This window comes from Mus caroli, unplaced genomic scaffold, assembly GCF_978045245.1.
Source record: "Mus caroli unplaced genomic scaffold, Mus_caroli_1 scaffold_2, whole genome shotgun sequence".
NCBI classification, from domain to species: domain Eukaryota; kingdom Metazoa; phylum Chordata; class Mammalia; order Rodentia; family Muridae; genus Mus; species Mus caroli.
This window is the reverse complement of record NW_028227257.1, coordinates 46,897,579-46,915,758: the sequence shown is the minus strand read 5'-3', so window position 1 is coordinate 46,915,758 and position 18,180 is coordinate 46,897,579. Positions and strand designations below refer to the sequence as shown.

Genomic DNA, 18,180 nt, shown 5'->3' with positions numbered 1-18,180 from the left:
TGACAACAACAAAACCAAAAAGCAAAACAACCCTGTCACTTTGATGTGTGCAGTTGATTACTGGCAACCCATTCTTTCTCCCATGTGACTGCTGTCAATCTTGAGAACCAGGATGTATGGAGAGGAAGTCCAGGGAACAGCAGACTGACATTAGATATCAACAGGAGGCTCTCTTTCTCATGGTGGTTCCTGACCATTTATATAGAGTTCAAGGTGTCTACCTGGAAGGCACCCTTCTAGCTTTCAAATTGCATCCGGGGACTCAGGAACTCCTCAAATGGCAATGGGAGCTGGCCACCTGGGTTTACCATTCTCTGAGGGACAAGATTTAGAGGAACAGATCCTGGGTGCCTTCCATTTGCAAGATGGGCACAGAAGTGTGTTTACCCCAGGAGTCTGTCTTTGCCAGCCCTGTCTGCATTTCCTCTTCCTTTAGCAGTCCCTGTGTTGTCTGTAAGTCAGATCATATTCATTGGAGGGAGAACAGAATGAAGAAGGGTGATGGGGGAGTTAGGAGAGCTACCCCAGCTCTCCAGGATCTTCATCTACTCCAGGGCACTGGATCTTCTTTTCCTCCCTAGACGAACACCCCAGTCTAGGTTAGGTCATCTTATGCTGCTTGACTTGTTAGGTTGGCACAGAATCTCCAGTCTGTTTTAGTAAGGAAAAATAGCTAGGATGGTTTTCTTTGTGTCTGGGTCTTGGCTGAGGTGTGTGAGATGAAGCCACTGATGGTGTGGATGGAGCCAGAGGAACCCGGGGGCACTGTCCACAGGCCTGCTTTGGTAGTAACTTCCGTTAGTGTTTAACAAATGTTTAATAGCCATGAGCTCTGTCTCTGTGGCACCATGGAAGGCCATGGTGTGATTTTGCCAATGATCTCCACTAGATGTCACTATTGCTGTTTGTTAATTCGGTCCCCTCCCCTGGTTTGATTTCATTAGATTCATAACACAAATATGTTCACTTTGAGGGAAGATTTTCCTCTGTAAATTCCTGAAATTTTGGCTCCATTCCCACACAGTCACAGATTTTCCATTACTGTTGTTGCTTTCCTGCCTAGGCTGGGCACATGATGTTTTCAGTACACACTCGGTGCTCAACAGTCTGATTAGAGTTGAACAGGGAGATTTTAATTATATTTTAACTTGATGAAATATAATGCTAAAGAGTCAAACAGTGCCTTGATCCTTCCTCCTCGACCCCCGCCCAAGGATGTTCACTCACGTCTTCAACCCAGCTCAGTGAATCTGCTGGGAGAAGACGGGGCAGGAAGCTGGTCTCGTCTTGGCTTGTGCATGTAGGGTTACAAACAGCCATGGCACCTGGGATTGATGGAATTCTTTATATTACATGATCACAGGCAATTCTGGAATGTCATTAGCATTCACATACATTTTGAAATTAAAGAAGCTATAGATTTGCTCTTAGCTCTTTATCATAGTAACTTTCCCTGTTGCTATGATAAAATCAACTAAAGGGAGAAAGGGCTTTTTGTTTGTTTGTTTGTTTGTTTGTTTGTTTGTTTGGGTCACAGTTCTGGATAGAAATCCATCCTGGTGGGAAGTCAAGACAGCAATGACCACGTTACATCCACAGTCAAGAAGCAGAGAGTAATGAATGCTGGCTCACCTTCTCCTTCTACACAGCAGGATCCCAGCCTAGGGGATGGAGCCACCCACAGTGGCTGAGTCTTCCCACCTCAATAACCTAATGTAAACAATCCCCACAGGCCTCTCAGAGACCTGTCTTCCAGGTGACTCTGGATTTCAACAACCTGACAATCAAGGTTAATTATCACAGTCTTGTTTATAATTTGTTATCAGAAAATTATGTTTTACCACATCACAGATGTTTAAGAGGAATTTAATAATGGCATCCAGGAGAATTAGTTTTAATTTCCAATAGCATGTACAGTATATATATATGTATATGTATATATATACATACACACATACATATATATACATATGTGTGTGTAATAGTATATAAAATTTTATATATTTGAAAGCATAATTCTGAGAATGGGTCCATAATATTTGTCAGACTGACTGTGGTAGGTAACTCTGTAGTCTGTAAAATATTAACGTATGCAGAGGGTAACTGAAGTTGCAGATAAATTAAGGTGGTTAATCTGCTGATTTTAAGAAAATAAATTGAGGCCAGAGAGTCCCACTTCTTTAAAATGAATGAAGGAAGCAGTAGACTTAAGGGTCTGTATCAGAGATGAAGCTGTACTCACGTGAACAGAGGAGGAAGTCAGACGACTGCTGACTTTAAAGGTAGAAAGGTGTCACAGCCAAGGAATACGGGCAGCCTCCAGAATCCAGAGATGTCAAGAAAGTAGAGTCTGTTCTGGAGCCTCTTGAAGGAGATAGTCCCATTGACACCTTGATTTTAGTACCGTGAGACCTATTTTTTTTTAATCTCCAGAACCATAATATAAAAATTTTATCTTCAATAAATCAGGAACTTTATGGTAGCTTTTCATACCAACAGAAAGAAACCAGTCTACTTATGGGATGGTTCAGGTACTTAAAGGTCCTGCATGGAGGTGAAAGGTCATGGGCAGTGGGTGTGGTGTGAATAGGGTTGCTGGTGGCCTAAGGGATTGCTAACTGAGATAATGCAAATTACCCCAACATAGTGATTAGAAATCTTTCATTTTGTTCAGTTTCTGTGAGCCTGGAATTTGGGGATGGCTTTGCCTTGTGAGATTGTAGTCAGACTATCAGTTGGAGCTGCTTGCATCTATCTGAAGGGCTGACTGGGCTGAAGGCACTGCTCTCAAGATTGACCCCAGTCCATGGACACACTGCAGGGTAGCTGGAGTGTCCACAGCATCATCTCACTGAGACCAGGTTATCTCTGAGAGAGGACAGAGAAAAAGCCAAACATAGTGTCCAATGTGGCTTCAGAGGTGACTGTTATTCTGTTACCTTCAACTCTTCTAGAGATGATGCCCATGTCAAGGAAAGAAGAAGACTCCAATTCTTCAAAGGGAAGGGTATCCTATAGGTGGAACAACAATATGAACTAACCAATACCCCCCCTCCCCCCGGACCTCGTGTCTCTAGCTGCATATGAATCAGAAGATGGCCTAGTCGGCCATCAGTGGAAAGAGGCCCATTGGTCGTGCAGACTTTGTTTGCCTCAGTACAGGGGAACACCAGGGCCAAGAAGTGGGAGTGGGTGGGTAGGGGAGTGGGTGGGTAGGGGAGTGGGTGGGTAGGGGAGTGAGTGGGTAGGGGAGTGGGTGGGTAGGGGAGTGGGTGGGTAGGGGAGTGGGTGGGTAGGGGAGTGGGTGGGTAGGGGAGTGGGTGGGGGAGCGTGTGGGGGACTTTTGGGATAGTATTGGAAATGTAAATGAAATAAATACCCAATAAAAAAAAACTCAAAAAAAGGGAAGAGTATCCCAGTGTTTGTAGATAGATTTTATTTATTTTTTATCTTGCAGTAGTGGGGATGGGACCCACTTTACACACTGTATGCACCTGGCAAGTACTCTGCCACTGAACTATGTCCCTAGCCTGACATATTTTAAAACCACTGTGCTATGCCTCCATTTCTTTGCTTCTTTAATATATTTCCATCAGTCAGCATTCTAGCATGAGCCCCTAGCCTGAGCTGAGAGACACTGACAGTGGATGGCCTCTAGGGGAGGGAGAGTCAGTTTTCTTTTAGGGTGCGGCTCCTAGTAGGTGGACCACACTGCAGTGGATGGCCCCACACCCATGAACATATGGGCAGCACAAACTGAGTTGTTAAAAAAAAAGTCAGTAGTTGTGGGGTGTGGGGATGTGGGGGTGGATCTGGGAGGAGTTAGGTGGAGGAGTGGGAGAAGTGGCAAAGATTCAAAGACGTGGTATAAAATTCTCAAATAATTAACACAAATTTCATATGAAAAATTTCCAAGAACAAAATGTACACGAAACTCACACACTTAGGACAGAGTTTAAATGTCCAGGAAGGCAATACACAGAAAGCCCGCATCCTAATCTACCTTCTCCAACTCATCAGGTAAGCAAGTCAGTCAGCACTTCCAATCTGAAGCCGAAGAAAAGAAACCCTCTTTTGTGGCAATTCTGTTCTGATGCACTTGGCAGGGAACAGGATATTTTTTTTCTTTAAATAAGCTTTTTTTTTTTTTTAATAACTTTAGAATAGCTTTAGTATAGAAAACAGTTTCCAAGACAGCACAGAGAAGCCACATAACCATGCCCAGTTCCATTTGCTTCCACTTTCTTAGCAGTTGCAGTGTCTAACTGGTGAACCAATATTTGCAGGCTGTCGCTTAAGCCTGCGATGTCTTTGGGTGTCTTTGGTTTTGATCTAATGATCTAATACCCATTCTTTATGGAACAGTTTGTTGTTAAGGAGTCCCCATGTATTTGTAGTTACTTCTGAGTATCAGGGATTTTTGCAAACAGCAGCAAAATACTTTGGTGGGGGTGGGGGTGAGAGAACAAAGGCTGCTTGGTTTGGACTTGAATCTTGCCTGTCGCAGCAGGTTGAAGGCTGGGAGCTCCTGAACAAACTGCTTCTCCCTCACCGTAGTCTCCTCATCTATAGAATGGAGTTTACATTAGAAGAATGTTATAATGATTAAAGAAATGAATGCCTGTTTACACTTTGGACAATTTTTGGCTCATAGTGCACCTGGGGAGTGCTATTGTGTCCAATGCAGGGTTCTATGACGATCATGTACATGCAGGAATCCCACATGGGTCTGCAGACATTAACTGAGTAAGGGTCCAAGCAATGAGAGGCTGTGTCTCTGGCATAGAGAGCTGATGGTTGGTCCTGCTGAGAAGCAACCTGGCAGCTTGGAGTGGTAAGGGCTGTATGAGGTGGGGAGCCTGGCCCAGGTTTATAGGCTGCAATGGGGAGGTCAGTCCTCTTCTCTCATGGGCAACAATGATTTCTGATGTGTGCTCAGCAAGACTGGCTCTGGCCTCATTAGAGCTTGTAGAAATGAATGTGACGAGGAAGCAAATTGGAGAACACTACTGTATTAGCTACTTATCTATTGCTGTGATAAGACACCACGACCAGACAATGTAAGGAGGAGGGAATTTATCTTAGCTTATGGTGCCAGAGAGCTAAGAATCTACCACGATGGGGAGGCATGGCAGCAAGCAACAGGCATGGCGGCAGGGTCAGGGAACTGAGAGCTCACAGCTTCAACCACAGACACAAAGCAGAGTGAACTAGGATGTGGATAAGGCTATGAATGTTCAAAGCTCATCTTCTGGTGATGTATTTCCTCCAGCAAGGCTGTCCCACCTCTCCAAACATGCCATCAACTGGGAACCTAGTGTTCAAATAGCTGAGCTCATGGGATACATTTCTCAGTCAGACCACCACAACCATCTAGAACAGAGGCCTTCAAAGTGCAGGATGTCAAAGACAATGATGGATTGCATGCTGAGTGTGTGAGGAGATGTTAGAAGGTTAGAAGGTCAGGCCTTGGTGGCAGGCAGGAGATCATGACGAGGGAAGCCATATGGATTATGCCAGCTGTTAGAGTGAATTACACAAAATTGTCAGATGTCAGACTTTAAGATGCCAGACTTTTACCCTGTCATGATCCGGGTAGCCAAGGTGGTGACCCTCCTGAGGGCTCAAGGGGGAATTCAGCTCTGCCTATTCCGGCCTCAGGCTCTTCTGATGCTCCTGAGAATAGAGTGGTCTAGTTCTAGTCCACCTATATCTCCATGCGGCAGGTCTAGTTCTGAGTCACCTATCTCCATGTGGCATGCCTTTGTCCCAGAATCCTTCCCTTCTCTTCATCTTCCTCCACCTTCTCCCCCTCAACCTCTAGTGATTCCTGCCTAGCCTTTATCTTCTGAGAGAAGATGTCAAGGATGATCTCACCTTGAGAGCCTTAAACACTCATAGCAGTTATGATACTGTCTCCAAATAAGGCTTCATGGAGCTGAATGGGCACGATGAATTTTGGGGTGGTACTGTTCAATCTGTTCTGGAGGCCAAACCAAACCAAACCAAACCAAAACAAACAATCATAACCAAAGCTACATTCATGAGTCCAAATGAAGACTAAATGATGTGGGAATTCACCAGGGTATGTGGCTCTCATTGTTACTTCTTGAATATTTCTTCTCTTCCACTTGAGCACACACCTAAACTACATTTCCTGGATTTCTTGAAGCTTTGTGTGGCCAATGATCAGAGGTGGCCTCTCCTATCTCTGCAGGAATATTTGTTGGACTGGCCATGTACAGGTAATTGCAGTTGTTGTGTGTGGTTACCTCTACACATGGGTGCACATGCGTGTGATAGCCATATCCTGTCCAGGAGATAGCATTTCACAGAACTCCTTCATCTCCTCTGACTGTTTTTTTTTTATTAAGATTTATTTATTTATTTGTGGGAAGCCACATGTGCCGTTGCAGAGTGGCACAGGCTTCTGCTGGCCACCACACATACATAGGCAGGAAAGTTTTTTGCCAAGATGAGGTTTTGAGAATTAACCAAAATTGACCAATCAGATGAGAGAGAAATTGACCAATCAGATGAGAGAGAAATTGACCAATCAGATGAGAGAGAAATTGACCAATCAGAAGAGAGAGAAGTTAACCAATCAGATGAGAGAGAAGTTAACCAATCAGATGAGAGAGAAAGTAACCAATCAGATGTAGGAATGCAAATGAGGTGGTAAGCATCAACCAAGCACAACACAATCCGGGTGTGAGACATGCCTCTCCTAGGCCTATATAAAGCAGCACCAGGGCTGGGCTCAGGGTCTTTTCGCCTCTACAATCAAGCTCTCCCAATAAACGTGTGCAGAAGGATCCTGTTGCAGCGTCCGGACGCGCGCAAGAAGTGGTGCCGAAAACCCGGGATGAAACATCTTCAGGCACGAGTGAAGACCCCCTGCTACAGGGAGGATTCAGAACTGCATCGCGGGGAAGGAGCAGTTAATAAAGGTTCCCGTAAAACAGGCTGCTGAGAAGGATCCGGCATGCATTCAGAACTCTTCAGCTGGGGAGTGGTGTTAATAAAGTGTTCCTGCAGAACAGACTGCTGAGAAGGATTCAACTGCGTGGATTCAGAACTCTTCAGCTGAGGAACGGTGGTACCGGTAAGTATAAAGAAATTAAGGTAAGTCTCTGAGAGGTATGCTTTCTTACGCAGTAGGTCTGGTAGTTGTTGCTGGGTTTGTGAGGGACCAGCTGTTAAGGAAGGGCAGCGATTTTGTAGGAGTACCAGGAAGGCATATCAGAAACAGAGAGAAAGGAAAAAGAAGATGCGTGCAGAAAAATAAGTAACTTAAGAAAAAAAAAAAAAAGAGAAAAAGAAAGGAAGCTAAAAATAAAGATACAAAGGATAATATAAAATATAAAGATACAAAGGATAATATAAAGATACAAAGGATAATATAAAGATATAAAGGATAATATAAAAAATGAAGAACAAAAATTAAGTCAATTTACCCTCCTCTCGAGGACTTTGACTAAAGAGGCAGCCTTCATCAAAGGCTTAATGATAGCTCTCAGGGAAAGAGGAGTAGCTATTAGAAGCAGCCACTGTGCAGAATTCCCAGAAGAAAGAGAAAAAATGAAAATAAGCTATTTCAGAGCCCTCCTAGGGACAGAAGGAAAACGGGAGACGTCCTGCTTTCTCTCTGACTTCTATGGAGATATTCTTAGCTCTGGTTAGGATATCTGTGTCCCTTTGAGCTGTCTATTGTCTGTTTTTGGTGCACCAAATTGTCTATATGTTTGTCAATTCATGTTTGGATGATTGAATGATTGTTGTTCTGTGTTTCATGTTGAAAAAAAAATAAAAAGCAGTCTCAGTCTGCACAGTAAAAATTGACAAGTTAGCTGCACGGTGGCTGGGAGTCAAGTACAGCTGAAAAAGCCCTGCTGAGGGCCGATTGCAAATGGAGCTTTTAAAGGGGCAGGCAGCCTTTTACTTGTAACAGAAAGTTAGCTTAAAATTGGAAACTCAAGGTTGGAGTTATTCTAAACAACATAAAAAAAAAACAGGTCATATGCAAAAGCAGTGTACAAAGGGTAGAAAGAGTAGGTTTGAAAATAAAGTACACATCTTTACAAATAGAAGGAAAAACCTTTCAAGGCATAATGGATACAGGAGCGGATAAAAGCATTATATCCAGTATTGGTGGCCTGCTTCTTGGCCTGTTAATCAATTGTCACATAGCTTACAAGGATTAGGATATGAGGCTACCCAAACTATAAGTGCAAAATCCTTACAATGGAAAGATAAAGAAGGAAGGACAGGGTTTTTTCAACCTTATGTACTCCCTTTACCTGTAAACTTATGGGGAAGAGATGTGATGTCAGCCATGAACTTTATACTGACTAATGATTATTCTCAGAAAAGCAAGGAGATAATGAAAGGAATGGGATATATACCTGGACTAGGTCTAGGAAAAAATTTACAAGGTAGAATTTCACCAGTTAAAGCCACAGCAAAAGCAGATAAGAAAGGGCTGGGTTTTTTCTAGGGGCCGCTGAGGAGCCTTTGTCCATTCTGTGGCGTACTGAGAATGCATTGTGGGTGCCTCTGAGAAGTTAAAAGCAGCTTTATCCTCTGAGAAATTAAAAGCAGCTAAAGAATTAGTACAGGAACAATTAGACCTGGGACATGTAGAACCCACACAATCACCCTGGAACACCCCTATTTTTGTTGTAAAGAAAAAGTCAGGTAAATGGAGATTGTTACATGACCTCAGAGCCATTAATGCACAAATGCAAGTTATGGGTCCTGTACAAAGAGGACTCCCCCTACTCTCAGCTCTACCTAAGGATTGGAAAATTATAGTAGTAGATATTAAGGATTGTTTCTTTTCCATTCCATTAAACGAGAAAGATAAACCTAGATTTGCATTTACTCTACCTTCTGTTAATCATATGGAGCCTGATAAAAGGTATCAATGGCGAGTGTTACCCCAAGGAATGGCAAATATCCCTACCATATGTCAATTATATGTAGGAAAAGCTTTACAACCAGTTAGAGATGGTTTCCCCTCCTTAAAAATTTGTCATTATATGGACGACATTGTGATTTGTGGACCTGAAGAAGAAAGTATACAGCGAGCTTATGGCTTTCTTAATGAAACTTTAAAAAATAATGGCTTGATTATTGCACCCGAAAAGGTACAGCAGTCTAATGTTAGTCAATTTTTAGGAGCCACTATTACTTTACGGTGTGTTACCCCACAAAAGATTAGTATAAGAAAAGATCATCTAAAGACATTAAATGATTTTCAAAAATTATTAGGAGATATAAATTGGATTTGACCTTATTTAAGGATCCCTACTTCGGAATTAAAGCCTATTTCAAATTCTAGAAGGAGAATCACATATTACCTCATTGAGACAATTAACACCTGAGGCTTCTGATGTTCTTAGGAAGGTAGAAGAAGCAGTCCAAACAGCACAGCTAAATCGTATAAATGAGCAAAAACCTTTTTGCCTATGCATATTACGAACCATAAATTTGCCAACTGCTGTATTATGGCAAGATGGTCCTCTAGTATGGATACATCCACATATATCCCCTAATAAGACTATAGAGCATTATCCCACCATGGTGGCAAATATGGCCCATAAAGGCATAAAAAGTTCAATTACTCACTTCGGAAAAATGCCAGATAGCATAATTGTTCCCTATACTGCTGCACAAATGCAAACATTGTGTGCGACTATAGATGAATGGGCTATTCTTAGATGCAGTTATTCTGGTTTAATTGATAATCATTATCCTAAACATCCTTTATTACATTTTCTGTTATTACATCCAGTGATATTTCCAAAGGTAACGGCTAACACTCCTATAAAGGGAGCCATTGATATTTATACAGATGGATCCAAAACAGGAATTGGAAGTTATATGATTGATGAAAAGGCTGTAAGGTTGCAATTTACACCAGGAGCCCCTCAATTGGTAGAATGTTTGGGGTTTTAGAAGTCTTTAAAAGATTTCTTATGCCCATAAATATTATCTCTGATTCTGTTTATGTGGTTAATGCTGTACTAATGTTAGAGACTGCTGGAAATTTTAAGCAGTCTAGTCCAGTAACTGAAACTTTAATGAAAATACAAAATTGTATTTTGATGCGTGAGCATCCCTTTTATATTCAACATATTAGAGCACATACATCATTACCTGGACCTATGGTTAAGGGGAATGCAATTGCTGATTCAGCCACCAGAGATATGATTTTCCTATCACAAAATTCTATAGAAAGTGCAAAAAATTTTCATCAACTTTATCATGTCCCTGCTTCTACATTGCGACAAAAGTTTAAGCTCACACGAACAGAAGCTCGAGATATTGTCCTACAGTGTGTTAGGTGTGTAGAATTTATTAATGCACCTTCCGTGGGCGTTAATCCTCGCGGATTGCGACCCCTAGATGTTTGGCAAATGGATGTCACGCATATCCCAGCTTTTGGGAAATTACAATATGTACATGTGTCCATCGATACCAGTTCTGGTGTCCTACATGCCTCTCCCTTGTCAGGGGAAAAAGCAGTTCATGTCATATCTCACTGCTTAGAGGCTTGGGCTGCATGGGGTAAGCCCCTAGTGCTAAAGACAGATAATGGTCCTGCGTATACTTCTAATTTTAACCAATTTTGCAAACAAATGCAAGTGAAACATATTACTGGACTGCCCTATAATCCACAGGGCCAAGGCATCATTGAAAGAGCCCATCGTACTTTGAAACAATATTTGCAAAAACAGAAAGGGGGAATAGAGGCTATGACGCCAAAGATGGCTCTATCCCTTACAATATTCACTCTTAATTTTTTAGAATTGGATGATGCTGGAAGATCACCAGCCGAAAGGCACGGACAATGGCCTCAATCGCCCAATGAAATGGTCAAATGGAAAAATGTCCTTGATAATAAATGGTATGGCCCGGATCCTATCTTAATCAGATCCCGGGGAGCTATTTGTGTTTTTCCACAGGGTGAAGAAAATCCACTTTGGGTCCCGACGCGACTGACAAGGACCGTGAAAGAGCAAGATGAATCCCAAGATGATCCTGCTATTCCTGCTCCTGATGATTGAGATCAGGATAAGTATACCTTTGTGGGCCATAGTAAGATCATGGCCAGTACCTTTACCGGTACATTCCAATTCTTCTACCTTGCCTTTGTTTTATGCAACAGAATGTTTTCTGGATGCGCCTTGTGCACGACAAACTCCTCAAGAGCCACGGGTGTATAATAGTACGAGTTTTCATTTAAATTATACACTATGTTTTGTGCATAATGTGGATAGACCTTTTACACCCTGTATATTTTTAAGGAAAAAGATTATCTCTAATTGGGCAGACCCCATTATCCAAAATAAAGTGAGCTCTGGAGTGTTACTTAATGCTTTAACGCAAGTCGTCCAAGGAGCGCAATTAGGCTCAGGTGATGTTGGAAATAATATAACTTCACCTATAAACATCACCACTATTATGATAAAGGGAAAGGTGACTATTCCCAAAAGATCACGATGGCCTGTTGGCAATGCTACTGCTAAACGCAGCGTGCCCTGGTGTCATCCAGACCTCACATTTCCTATAGTTTTTTCACCTTGTCAATCAAAAATTTCTCCTTGAAAAGAAATAGCAAAGGGTTTTGTTTAGTCACCTCCATTAGATTTTACTGTAATGAATGATAAAGAAGATGCTACAGGAAAAGAAAATATTTGGCCATATTACCAATGTATTTTAAGTAATGAGGCAGGTGCTAGTACCAGTCTGTCAGCCTTTGCACTGCTGACTGGAACATTTCATGAGATACTGAATGTTTCTGCCACACTTTCCAATACCTCTGCTCATTTAGATAATGTGACAACTAATAGAATTATCAGAAATATGACTACCTCTCCAGTAGAAGTTTGTGTTAGTCCTCCATTTTTCTTTATATTGGCTGAATTTCAAAATGATACAGAATGGTTAGATTATACAAATATCACTTGTTTTTTGACGCAATGCTGGAATGGAACCAAATTCTTAGCCTTAGTGGTACAGCTACCAATCTTGGTCCCTGTACCTGTTGAGGCAGATCCAGAGAAATTCCCAATAATGAGTCTAGTTAGACAGAAGAGAGATTTTGGAATCACAGTTGCCATTGTCACTGCCATTGTGGTGTCTGCAGCATCAGCGGTTACCGCAGGAATTGCTATGGCCAATCAAGTTAATAGTGCTGATACCATAAGTCAGATAGCAGAAAAAACGTCTGAGGCATTGCTCACTCTGCAAAGGGTGGATTCTCATATCGCCTCAGGATTAATGTTAGTGAATCAGAGAGTGGATATTTTACAGCATAACATGGAACAGATGATGGATGTCATTCAAATGAGTTGTGTGGCATCCACTCCGCATGTATGCATTACTCCCAATAGGTATATTAATAATTCTTTTATTAAAAGTACAGACCTATCGAATTATCTGAAGGGGAACTGGTCGCAGGAGCTGGACAGGCTGCAGAAGAGGCTGCAGATACAGATCCTGAACCTTAATGGAACCAGAGTGGAACCTGTGACCTTTGAAGACTTTACCTCTTGGCTTTCCTCTGCTTTCTCTTACTTTAAGGAATGGGTGGGAGTGATTTTGTTTGGTGCTGCCATATGCTGTGGACTGGCATTCATGCTCTGGTTGGTATGCAAATTTAGAACCCAACAAAAACGTGACAAGGTGATTATAACTCAGGCACTATTGGCTATTGAAAACGGCGCCTCCCCTAAAGTTTGGTTATCTATGCTCAAGAATTAGTTGGCCTCTGAGTTCTCTGCTCTTGTGCATGAGAGAGACTCAACAATCATTGATCAGCCCTTGCACATTGATGCATACGACAGGGTGATCATGATTTCCCCACTAATTCATTTTTTGGCTGGCCTCTTTTGCAGAGTTCGCCCTAGGTCATTTAGCAGTTACTGTCACACAGCACTGGGGTATCCAGAGACGGGCAACTTTCCTCATGCACAGGCCAACCTAAGACACGGGGCCCAGTGGTGATAGGGTTACCCTACGACTGGAAAGACTGTGACATTGGAGGAACGACCTAAAACAGGAGCCACAGCAGATGGACATAATTGCACAGGCCTAGTCCAGCCTCATTTTATTAAAACAAAAAGGGGGAGATGTGGGAAGCCACATGTGCCGTTGCAGAGTGGCACAGGCTTCTGCTGGCCACCACGCATACATAGGCAGGAAAGTTTTTTGCCAAGATGAGGTTTTGAGAATTAACCAAAATTGACCAATCAGATGAGAGAGAAATTGACCAATCAGATGAGAGAGAAATTGACCAATCAGAAGAGAGAGAAGTTAACCAATCAGATGAGAGAAAGTAACCAATCAGATGTAGGAATGCAAATGAGGTGGTAAGCATCAACCAAGCACAACACAATCTGGGTGTGAGACACGCCTCTCCTAGGCCTATATAAAGCAGCACCAGGGCTGGGCTCAGGGTCTTTTCGTCTCTACAATCAAGCTCTCCCAATAAACGTGTGCAGAAGGATCCTGTTGCAGCGTCGTTCTTGCTGGTCGAGTCGGACGCGCGCAAGATTTATTATATATCAGTACACTGTAGCTGTCTTCAGACACTCCAGAAGAGGGCGTCAGATCTCATTACAGATGGTTGTGAGACACCATGTGGTTGCTGGGAATTGAACTCAGGACTTTCAGAAGAGTTGTCAGTGCTCTTAACCCCTGAGCCATCTCTCCAGCCCCTCCTCTGACTGTTAGCTTATTTCTATTTCTTCTTTCAGGATGGTGCCTTAAGTATTGCAGGTGGGGGAGGGGCTGGATGGTAGTGGTGGGATTCAATAAAGATGCCTTTAATGTTGAACACTCAGTCTCAATATTTTGAACAATTATTCATGTCAACATTGTTGTCCACTTTGAAAAACAAGGTTTTCAAGCTGGAGAGATGGTTCAGTGGTTAAGAGCACCGACTGCTCTTCCGGAGGGCCTCGATTCAATTCCCAGTGACCACATGGTGGCTCACAACCATCTGTAATGGGATCTGATGCCCTCTTCTGGTGTGTCTGAAGAGAGCAATGGTGTACTCATATATATAAAATAAATGAATAAATCTTAGAGAACAAAGGAAAAGTAAAGAAAAGAAAAGAAAAGAAGGTTTCTGACCAAAGTTCAGAGCAACCAGATCTATAGGTATAACCATAAATATTTAGAAGGCCTACTGTCCAGCAGGGTGCTGCCACTGTAGTTGAGCCAAGAATCTATGAGGTTGACTCTAGTGAGGACTAGAGGATTAATGGAGGATTCAGAGTCTGAACTGACCATCTTCTGTACCAGTCGAGGCTTTCAGTGGTGGGACTGGGATACCAATCCAGCCACAAAGCCTTCCATCTACAGCTTATCCTGACTACACAATATGCTAGGGCAATGGTGGCTCAGAACTTGTGGGAGTGGCCACCAAATGATTGTCTAATTTGAGGCCCACACCACAAGAGGGAGCCCAGGCCTGACATTTGCCTGGATAGCCAGGATCTGAGAGCTAGAAGGCCCAGAGACCTAGGGCAGAGAACCAAACATGACTGGGAAAAGAAAAGTCAATGAAATGATTCCTAATGATAATCTGCTGTACTCATAGATAGGTGCCTAGCTCAGTTGTCATCAGAGAGGTGTCATCCAGCAACTGATGGGAGCATATACAGAGAACTATAGCCAAATATTAAGCAGAGCTCTGGAATCCCACAGAAGACATGGAGGAAGGATTATATGAGCTAGAGGGGTCGAGGACACCAAGAAAACATGGCCCACAGAATCAACTAAGCATGGCACATAGCAGGTCACAGAGATTGAAGAGGAAATTGTGGAGCCTGCATGGGTCTGTGCCAGGTCCTCTGAATATATTTTATGATTAGTTAGCTTGGGATTTTAGTGGGACTCCTAGCAGTGGTAGTGGGGATGTTTCTGATTTCTTTGATGGCTCTTGGGATCATTTTCATCTTACTGGGTTGTCTTGTCCAGCCTTGATATGAGGGATTTAGCCTAGTCTAATGGCATAGTGTTATGCTATGTTAAGTTGATATCCCTGGGATGTCTGCTCTTTTCTGAAGTGAAATGGAAGAGCAGTGAATCTGGGGGAGATGAGAGGTGGAGGGATACTGGTAGGTGTGTAGGGAGAGGAAGCTGTGGTCAGGCTGCATTGAATGAGAGAAGAATAAAAAATATTTAGAAAGCATTTTGACATCATGAACGTTTAGTGAAATTACAATAACAGGCTCCAGTAGGGTCTACAGAAGGAAGTTTTCTGATTGGTTTGGGATTGATTTCTCTATGTCTGCAGCCAAAGTGTGTTATATCTCCAGTTATAGGGTCTTAGCATAGTAGCTATGACAGGTAACTGTCATAGAGTTTCTATTGTCATCAAACATCATGACTGTAGTGGCTATTCCTGGTTGTCAACTTGACTGTATCTGGAATGAACTACAATCCAGAATTGGAAGGCTCACCTATGATCCCAATCTTGAGGCTGGGAGATACAAGTTTCTGACCTGGATCTTGGCATGGAGATCTTGAGGCCTAGTGGCAATAAATTCCAGGAGACTAAGGCAAGGGGATCTCTGAGTTCCAGGTCATCTGGGACAAAGTAAGTCCCAGATCCAGGCATGGTGGCACACACCTTTAATCTGGGCCACATCTTCTGCTGGAGACCTACATAAGGACATTGGAAGACGGAAGGCTCTTTCCTCTTTGCCTGCTTGCTTTGTGGGATTGAGCAACTGCTAGATCCTGGGACTTCCATTCACAGCTGATATGATCATTGTTGGGGAGTTGGACTACAGACTGTAAATCATCAACAAACTCCCTTACTATATAGAGACTACCCATAAGTTCTGTGACTGTAGAGAGCCCTGACTAATACAACGACCAAAAGCAACTTGGGGAGAAAAGGGTCTATTTCATCTTACAGTTCTCAGGTGACACTCTGTAACTGAGGGAAGTTAGGGCAGACACTCAAGGCAGAAACATAGTAACTGGAACCAAGCAGAGGCCACAGACTAATGCTGCTTATTGATTTGTTCTTTGTGGTTTTCTTGTGTAACTCCACCCACAGTGAGCTGGGCCCTCCCACATAAAGAAAATTCCCTACAGACTTTCTTATAGGCATTTTATTTTTCAGCTGAGGTTTCTCTTCTTAGATAACTCTAGCTTCTGTTGAGTTGATAAACAAACAGACAAACAAACAATTCCCTTTAACTCCAACTAGACCAACTGACCCCTTGTTGATTTGACACATCAACAAATTCCTATTAAGCTATAACCCTTACTTAATTGTTTATCCCCAAGATATCAATATTAGTACCACAGCATAAAAGATCCCAACGTTTAAAAGTTTCACAGTATTTAAAAATTCAAGCACTTTAACAGTTTAGTGTCTTTAAAATATCCAAGTTCTCTTTCAAAGCTCCAGTCTTTTTTAAAATTCTGAAGTCCTTCTAAGATTTCAAAGTCACATTATTGTGGGCTCCTGCAAATTGAAAGACTTACATGTTTTTTTACTTCAAGAGGGAAGAATCAGGGCACAGCAACACTTAAAGAAAAATTAAAGTCCAACAATGACAAAGCTCAAAGTCCTACATCTGGGATTCCCTCATGGTCTTCTGGGATCTAAGGGCTTCTGCAGCTCTGAATGGGCTCTGCCGTTCACAGCTCACAAACCTCATTTGACAGGCGGGCTCAGGCTCTTCTCCAGAGGTGCAAGAGCATCAAACACTCTTAACCATGGACCCATTTCTCCAGTTCCCTAAGTGATCATTTTGATATGATTTTGAATTCAGTGTTTGAGCATTTTATTGAAAATTTATTGAATATCACAGTTACTGGTTTTATAAAAAGAGTTTGTAAACCCTCCTTTTCTGTTTTATGAGGTAACCTGAGTAGGTTTGGTAGGAGTTATCTTGGAAGATCTAGTAGAATTCTTCAGTGAAGCCATCTGTGGGTTTTTTGTTTTTTTCAGTAGGTGGCTTTTTATTGCTGCTTTAATCTCATTGCTGGCTATAGATGTTTAAATGAATTTCCGTATGCCACATGTGTCTGGAAGTTCACCCCTCCTGAGATTTTCAGCTTAGTGGAGTGGGGTTATCTCAGGTCTGTCCTCCTGATTTTCTCAGTTTCATCAGTAACTGTTGTAATGTCTCACTTTTCATCTACAATCAGATTCACTGGCTCTTCTCCTTTTGCTTAACTTGGCTAAGGGTTTGTCAATGTTTATCTTTTCAAAGAAGAACCTTTATTTCATTACTTCTTTGCATAGTTTTTTTTTTTCATTTTTATTTCACTAATTTCTGTCCAGAATTTCATGACTTTTTTTTTTCTTGTGTGCTATTTTGGGATTTCGTGTGTTCTTGTTTTTCTAAGACTTTAAGGTATATCGTCAACTTATTTAAATAAGGTCTCTCACATTTCCCCCATTTTCTATCTTTTTATTAACTCATATACAACTGCTTGTCTTCTGGTTTGTTGAAGCAGTAAGTCTGATAACACATGCCAGAGTAGTGCCTGTCAAAGTGGCTAGCGATGGAAACACTGGCACAATCTTCATGAGAAGGACATGCTTCAGGAAGGAACTGATTTTGACATGGTCATCTGCTTTATAGTATTTCATTACAGCCAACTTAACCTTCTTCCTCTTATGCTTATTCTTCTTGGGAGTACTGTAAGACTCCTTTGTAAAATTAATTATTTTACTATAAATTTAAACAGTGAATTAATCTGGCAGCTGTATTTCTTTACCTTTGCTCGTCCCCAATAGCCATACAGAGAAACAAAGATTTATTTTTAGCTGCTCCTCACTATTAGGCAGTTAAAAGATCCATAATAACTTCTATGTTAATCTGGTGACCTCCCTGCTCCATCTCATGATACTTGCATATTATTGCTGATCTGGATTTTTGAACTTCAGATGTTTTTTTCTCATAATGTCTTCAGACTCTCCTCCTTGTGGCTGATCTGAATCTCCCTCTCCCTCTCTCTCCTTGTGGCTCCAAATTCTCCCCTGGTTGGCCTGCTCTATTCTCTCTTCTGCACAGCCACTGGGTGATCAGCATTTATTGTCAAGGCAGAGAATGAATGGTAAGAACTGCTTACACAAACTTAGATAGGAGATTCTAGACATAAGCATGGTGTGAGGGCAGAGAAATCAGCATTTGA

At 42.1% G+C, this 18,180-nt stretch overlaps 1 pseudogene; it reads right to left on the bottom strand.

Annotated features, from left to right (window-relative positions):
- Nucleotides 1–18,180, bottom strand: part of LOC110307109 (ubiquitin-ribosomal protein eS31 fusion protein-like) — a 45,228-nt pseudogene that overhangs the window by 26,748 nt on the left and 300 nt on the right.